Source organism: Crassostrea angulata, chromosome 9, assembly GCF_025612915.1.
Source record: "Crassostrea angulata isolate pt1a10 chromosome 9, ASM2561291v2, whole genome shotgun sequence".
Lineage (NCBI taxonomy): Eukaryota > Metazoa > Mollusca > Bivalvia > Ostreida > Ostreidae > Magallana > Magallana angulata.
The window spans coordinates 38,638,865-38,646,939 of record NC_069119.1 but is presented as its reverse complement, the minus strand read 5'-3'; the positions used below and the strand labels follow the sequence as shown (position 1 = coordinate 38,646,939).

Genomic DNA, 8,075 nt, shown 5'->3' with positions numbered 1-8,075 from the left:
GATCTTTTCAGATGAAGGCAATTAACTCTGTTTTTACAAAGGGAGTTAACTAAGAATAAAATATAATTATTGGACAATAAAAATATCACCTTATTTAGCTATTAATAATTATAGCGAGCACAGCTTGCCGGCGCAAAGCGAGCTCTACCGGCAAGGCGTGTGTGAATAGAAAATTCGGACTATTTGCACATCTCAGCTATGTTAAGGGCGTCCTTAAAAAAATAGCGATATTTATCACATGAAATGTAAGCCTTTGAACAATCTTGGTATTCTACTCCAAAAAATTGTTAAACAAAGTGATATTTTATCGATTATACAAATTAAATAATTTGTTATCGCATGAGCAATTTTTGAGTCTCTTGGGAATACCCTGTCACGTGATACTGCTAAAAATAGATGAACCAGGAATAATACGAAAAAATGCAAAGTGCAAGGGCATAACATAAACAAATTTAGTTATTTCTGTTTCTAACTTGTAAAATGAACCTTCAAAATTTCGAAAAGTGCTGGGAGCTTAAAATATTCAAGTAAGAACAATTATTAAATTCAATGTAAACAGTGTATGAACAGCAATTTACAGGGATTTCCCGCAATTAACGCTTATTTATATCAAATGCGTAGCGATTTCATACAGCTCCCAGCACTTTTTGATATAATGGGGATACAATGGTAAGACATGGAAATTTTCAATATATTTGATCAAGTGTATGCCCTTGCACTACTGCATTTTATCTGACCCATTTCACTTTCAGCGTCATTTGCGTGAAATTCAAACGCAATACTGACTAAGATCATGATTTTAATTTTCATTCTTAAAATAATTAAACGCTGTGAATTTCACTAAAATAATGTTAAAATGTTGTTTCTGTTCACACCAATCATCATTACAAAATTGTTGAAATTGGAAGAAAATAATTTCATCAGTTGCCTCTATTTGGGAGGGGGGGGGGGTGTAAGTGATGAGTTTGTAATTTACACATTTATGTTTCATAATGATTTATGTTACTATGCTGGTGAATAAATTCTTTTAATGTATAATCAGGTTTACTTGTATTATAATTGATATTTTAGTACTAATTAAAGAAAGCAAGAAGAAACAATATATCAATATAACCAAGAATTTATTTTAATAATCAACTTTACAAATACTATAGAGATTGATTTTCTGTGACAAACTGTTCAAGAAGACTAGTGTTTTCTGATTTTTAGTATTTTTCAGTCATAATGTGGAATTTATGGAAATTGACAATTCTTCTTGCACACTACATGTTCTTCTCTTCTGTCTTTTTGATATTAGGAGGTAGTCCAGTTGATCAGAAAACCAATACCTGAAATGATGAATATATATCAATTCCAAATTTCATTTCAATAGATTAGATATCAATGCAAATTATTATAATAGGTTACATTAGTATCATTATCAAAATGATATTTAAAAACAACAAACTACACATGAAGTTGAAGTTAGTGAGTAAAAGAAATATTTATATAGTACCTACTTTTTATCAACATCCCAACAAGTGTTTTCAGTGGACCATCTACTGCCTAAGTAACCCTGAAAATGAATAATGTGTCATAAATAGCTAGCTATTGTGTTAAAGATAACATGAAAATGAAACAATACTCTATTATAGGGCATATTAATGGCGGTTTCAATGTCAGTGATATTACAACAGGCATAATCAAATGTTTATTCTCTAAAATGTGTGGAAATTCAGTTTGAACACACTTTAATTTTGTCTTAAATAAAATTAATTAGATCTTCATAAAAGAAAACTGAATAAAATAACACATTTCGATTTACTTAAACAACATTACAATCTTGTCTATAATCATTCCAGATCCTCACAGTAATCTTTGTAGTGCTAGCACATACAGTGTTTGGCCATGGACTTTTTATTGTGTACTTTGAACATGGAGGAAATGCGATCTAATATTATCGCGATATGAGACCAGTAAAAAGCTACAATGAGCCTCAATGCTCTTTATGATCAAAACTAGCGAAATGCAGAACAATTACTTTGCCTGACTGAGTCACCAAACTGATGTTTGAACACAATATTACATGAAAAACAAATGTAAACAAGTAAACAAAATCGAAGCCGAGGAATTTCACTTCGTTTCCGTTCCATCCAACAATATTAGGTAAATAAAACAATATCTATGGGAAGTACAGATAAATCATACCTTGTTCAGTTGAATCCTATGCCGATTTTTGTCCACGCTGGTTGTAAACGAGTTAAATTCCGAGATATATCACTGAAGTCCACATGTTTATTCCGATCACAGCTGCAAGCGCCGATGTGACGTAGTCAACCTCGACACGTCATCAGACGACTTAGGAATTTCATGATTTCGCGAGATATAAAGAATAGTTTATGATTTTATTTCAGTACACCTTTCTTGAACCATTCAAACCCAATCATTAATCATATTCATTTTGGTAGATGTTTGTTAATTACCGAAATACCCATATCTCGTAAAATCTCATGAATAAGGGGCGGGGCTTATGCAAATTTTTCTAAATCACACGTGGTAGAATTCTTAGACCTTCCTTAACATAGCTGAGATTCATTCAACAGATTTTTTTGGCGTCAGTAAATCGGACCAGTAATGCCTTGTTTTAATCGTCCCAGTAGTTCCCTGTAATTATGGTTTCCCATTTCACACTCTCAAGAGAACAAGATATGAGACTATGTACATGCATTGTAAATATACTGCTGACACAACGCAAATTCCATTACATAAGAGTAATGGAGTTATCGTCCTTTCGAATGACGTCACAATGGATTTCTTACACATTGATCCGACATAATTTTTCGGCGTCAGTAAATTTCGACCCACAATGCAATTCCTCAATGTCGGTCGATCTCACTAGTCTGGATACCATCTCGCGAGAATTTGAGAAACAGATAAATTATGTAATTTCAAGAACATCATGCTTTTAAGTAAACAAAATAGTATATTTCACGTAGTTTTTTTTTTCCAGAGTGTTTTTAAAGAGACAGACGACACTTGACGACGTGAACTTTGATGTCAAAATAAGGGGAAATTACTCTAAGTTGTTATTGTAATTCTGCTGAAATATAAATACCAAAATCCTCTCAAAATCTTGCAGAGCTAACGAATGGGGATATTTCTTCAAAGATAGGAAACAGCTGTAACTTGCTCTCATTTGGATGAATGCTCACATTTATTTTATTCACTATATTTATGGTAATTTCCGAAATGTTGTTTTAAAAGGGGGCGTGGCAACATCATTCAAAAAATTTTCGCAAGCAAAAAGAAAAAGAAATTCTCAAAATCAGGAAAATTCTAATCCGGTTGAAGAATTGGGAGTGCGTAGTACATGTATGCCTTTAGCTCTTTAGCTGCTCAATAGTGTCTTTATTTTCACTTCCATTTATTACATGCTCCTGGGGGATCCATTTTCCTTAAATGATCAGCAAATTTTTTTTAATACGTAAATTTGATTTTTTTTAAACGGGGGAGGGGGGACTCTGTGATAAGTCAATTTTTTATATGTAAGTTTAAAATGTCTGCTGCAAGAAAAGAGGAAATAAATTGTAATGTACATTATGTTAAAATCTTTATTATTCAACAACATTTTATCTGAGATAAATTCTATATATAAATAGATAACAAAATCTTATGAATTATGAATGAAAATTTACTGGAAAAATAGGCATGTTTATTTTATTCTGCATTCAAATTCATTTTTTTACTTTACGTCGCTACTTTTATTTTTATTGTTTTATCATAATTCATAATATTTCATCACATGCTGCGCTCGCCCCAACGGTCGGACCGTAATACATATTATTTATTGATAATATTTAATAAATATCTAAGTTTAAATAATTGCAGAGCTGATTTTAAAGAAAATATTTTATGTGAAGACTCTCATATTTTTTTTCAATATTCAGGATAATTGATATAGATCTATAAATGGTATCATTTTGATTAATAAAATTTAACAATGTCTTTTTGTGTGAAGGGGATTAAATTTAAATGATACTTAATAACCTGTGAATTAATTAGAATAAGAGCTACAAAGTTCCTAAGGTATATGCAAACATTTACTTTGTATATGTACAATATAGCAGATCAAGATATCTATTATGTGTCTCTAAACATGAATGAAGTCATTAATGTTTTAATGGGGAATAAACATCACTATTTTGTGATTTTGATTAAATGAAACAGATGAATAGTCTATGTCATTTGTAAAACTGAACACAAGAAGTACACACTTTCAAAGCATATTGTGAAAATACTATACATAGGATTTCAAATCCCCGCATACAATCATTAGTTTATTTCCTTAACTTTATTTCCCATATGGTCTGGTGCTTGCTTTTTTTTTTTATTAAAGATATGCACGAAGCCTTTTAAATATACCCATGCTATCCTTCAAAAATGGAGGATAATTTCACCCACAATGCAAAGTGACTTTCCATATATGGTAAAAATCAGCAGCCATCTTGAAATTGAGCTATCTTCCAAAAACGGAGGTTGCCTAGACCTGATAATAGTAACGTATTATTGGATTTAAGAACCTTGATAAGAACCTCGATCTGATTGGTTGCCTACTACGCCTTAATAGTTAAGCGAGTCCTCATTGGCTAATGATTTTAGGTCGCCTTGCACGCTTGATAATCAAATTCCTACGTTATTAAATGATAAGAAAACAATTATTCCTTAATTTATTTTAAAAACACGGATTTTTTTAATACAGTTCAATATATATTATGTTGTCTCAATGTATCAGAATGTGCAACACTACATTTTGGCCATATTGATCTAAGAACCTTATATACTTTATATAAGCTATATCTAAGAACCTTGTCTTGTCTTTACTGGCCATGTCTAAGAACCTTGTCTTTTCAATACAGTAAAACACGCTTATAACGAAGTCCCAGGTACGGCCAATTTAACTTCGTTATAAGCGTAATTCATTTTATCCGACAAGCTTACAACATGAAATAGAGACTTGGGGAATGAAATTCACTTCGCTGTAAGCGTCAATTCATTATAAGCGTGTTCGCTATAACCATGTTTTACTGTACTAACAATATCTAAGAACGATAATTTTATACTGACCATATCTAAGAACCTAGCTTGCCTTCTCTATACTGGCAGTACCTAATAACCTTGTCTTCTCTATACTGACGATATCTAAGAACCTTGTTTACTTTATACTAGCCATATCTAAGAACCTTGTCTACTCAATATAAACCATATGTAACCAATTTTGGAAAAAAATCATAACTGTGGTATAGTATGAACATTAATTTTATTTAATTATGATACAGCAGTAATTTATTCAGCTAATCACTCATTATTCTATCAATGGTATAAGTTGGGTGAATTGATTGACATCTGTATACATTACATTCAAACTTTGATTTGATGTGTTTTCTAAAAACCCATGGATTGATTGTATACATTCTATTTTTAATAAGTGTGGTTTTTCAAACATTTGGAATGAACAATGTACTGTAAATGTTAATTGGATTACAAATGCTGTCAAGCAAAGGCTTAAAGACCAGTTTGTGCAGAAATGGTCGGCTGATATTGCAAATTCTTCAAAAGGTCATATATATAGAACTTTCAAATGTATTTTTGGATATGAAAAATATTTGAGTATTCTGCCATCAAAACTTCGAAAAATTCTTGTTAAATTCCGTACGTCGAATCACCGACTTCCTGTAGAAACTGGTAGATGGTTAGGCATTCCTCTTAATGAAAGATGTTGCACATTATGTAATAAAAATCAAATAGCCGATGAAATGCACTTTATATTAGAATGTAATGCTCTTTCATGTATTAGACAAAAATACTTGGAACCTAGATTTTGTGTAAGACCAAACACTTTTAAATTTTGTGAGTTATTGTCTACTTTAAAACTTAAAAAACTCAAAAAACTCTGTTTATTTATAAATGAAATTTTTGAATCAGTCTGTCCTCCTTGAACATTTGTACTTTTTTCTCATATTTTTTTTTTTTCTCTCTAATTTGTACTGTACATGTACCTCTGACTCTATACATACATTTGTAAATATTTATATATATATATGTGTATCTCATGTACCGTCATGTTGACGGTTTGAGTGAAAATAAATTGAATTGAATTGAATCTAACAAAAGTTTACATATAGTTAACACTAATTTGAACTTACTACATGTATAAAGCAAACAAAGCATTACTGTTTGTGACATATATATGATATTTTGTTTAATTTTTAGGTGTTTCATCCAGAGTTCTTGAAATCTTTTTTCTGCTGTCAGTCATTTGGACTGATTAACATCTGAAGTTTGTCAGTCCGGACAAATTTCTATCAGTCCAAAATATATTTTAATAGAAAGATGAAAAACTATATTTTGATTTTACTATCAATTAATTTTATTATTAACTAACAAGCCTCCCCATTTCTCTCATTTTTTTTCTGGTATGATTCCTCTTAACTTTCACATTCTGGCTTCTCACGTTCACATACTTATTTATTACTTCACCAATTTTAACTTCCTTCCCTCTCTCATCAACTTTCCTTTTTTATCTTTCTTTCTCTTTTTCTTTCTGCACACATCATGCCACAGGGACTGAGTTATCGAATAGTGGAGTTATTATTATTTGCTCCCAAAGGCAAATGATTAAAATAAGTATTTTTGTGTCTATTTCTGTGTATTACAATGAAAACATTCACTTAAAACCCTGTTTCAATGTGTAAAAAGTGTATTTATATACATCAAAAACGTAAAAAAGACGACACCTGCCATCTTGGATTTATAGGGGGCCATCGGTTTACACTATGTTTTAAACCAGTTCTCCAAATTCTCCAAGTGATTTCTGACGATATATATCTATGTTGGAAAATGATCGAAAACCTTATTCCTATCGCCTGACTATACATCTGTTAGTTGCATTATAAAACCACCGTGTCAATATGTACTAAACACTCGCCAAACTTATCGAAAGCGTCGGAAGTTTACATATAAGTGACGTAAGTTATATTCATTAGTACTGAGATGTTCCGAAAACGTATGATCAGTCTAGAGAGAGCCAAAAATCTGCGAAAAAATCCTCTTGATTTATCGTATGCATTCGGATCTCCTCAGTGATTACCCAGAATAGTTTGCATTAACTTCGTTGCTTTTGTACGAAATTTAGTCATGTTTTTGCAAGTTCCCGTCAACTTTTATCGGTCATTTGGACTGACAGGCAACCTCAAGTAATCGGTCCTTGGTTATTTTAACCGGTCTTGCCGACAGGACCGAAAGATTTCAAGATCTCTGTTTCATCTTAAGTTCAGGGTAGAACTAACTGATCAAGTTTTGGAAAAACATTAGTAACCATGGTATAGTACAGTCGCACCTGCTGTTACGGCCACCTTTAATTAGCGGCCACTCGCCATGAGCGGCCAGTTTCAATCCCGCCCGTTTAGTTTTTCACTATATTTTAACTGATTTAAGCGGCCACATGTCTAACGCGGACAGCGGCCACTGTTTTTAGGTCCCGTGGTTTCAACATGCCTGTTTTCAACGGCCATTTTGTCTGTTTTGTCACATGACTTTTAACTCTGACATGTGACCCCGTATCGAAAGTAGCCAAACTTCGAAAGCTGATAATGAGTTAATGACAAATAATTGAGTGGGTAATTTGAAGACTGCTGAGATTTAATGAGATAATTGATTATCATAACACCTGTTTAGTGTTGTTTATATATCTACACGTACTTATATACTTCATTACAAAGTTATTAAATGGCCAGTCTTGCGCTAAACAGCATGTACAGCCGGTAATACGCACCTTTTTTCTATAAAATTTCTTTGATAAAATAAAAGGGTGTTTATTATATATCCCAATGGAATTTTGATACTTTTTAAAGAGGTAAAACATTGGCTATCGTAGTTCAGCATATACCCTGTGTACGGAAACGCTACATCTTTGTTTACCGCATTTAATTACTTGAAAATTATTATTTGGGCGTATTTAGTAGAAAATGTTTTGCTCTTAATCCTTTGATAGATACATGGAATTAAAACGGTCATTTAAAATTAATTTAAACTTTTTA

The 8,075-nt window shown here is 31.9% G+C and overlaps 1 long non-coding RNA gene across 1 annotated transcript; it reads right to left on the bottom strand.

The window, feature by feature from the left end:
- Positions 1-1,104: 1,104 nt before the first annotated feature.
- Positions 1,105-2,573, bottom strand: LOC128163711 (uncharacterized). The gene is made up of 3 exons (XR_008240850.1): positions 2,188-2,573; positions 1,500-1,555; positions 1,105-1,328 (listed from the first exon to the last, which is right to left on the bottom strand). It is a non-coding gene; the product is annotated as an uncharacterized LOC128163711 (long non-coding RNA).
- Between the last annotated feature and the right edge of the window lie 5,502 nt (positions 2,574-8,075).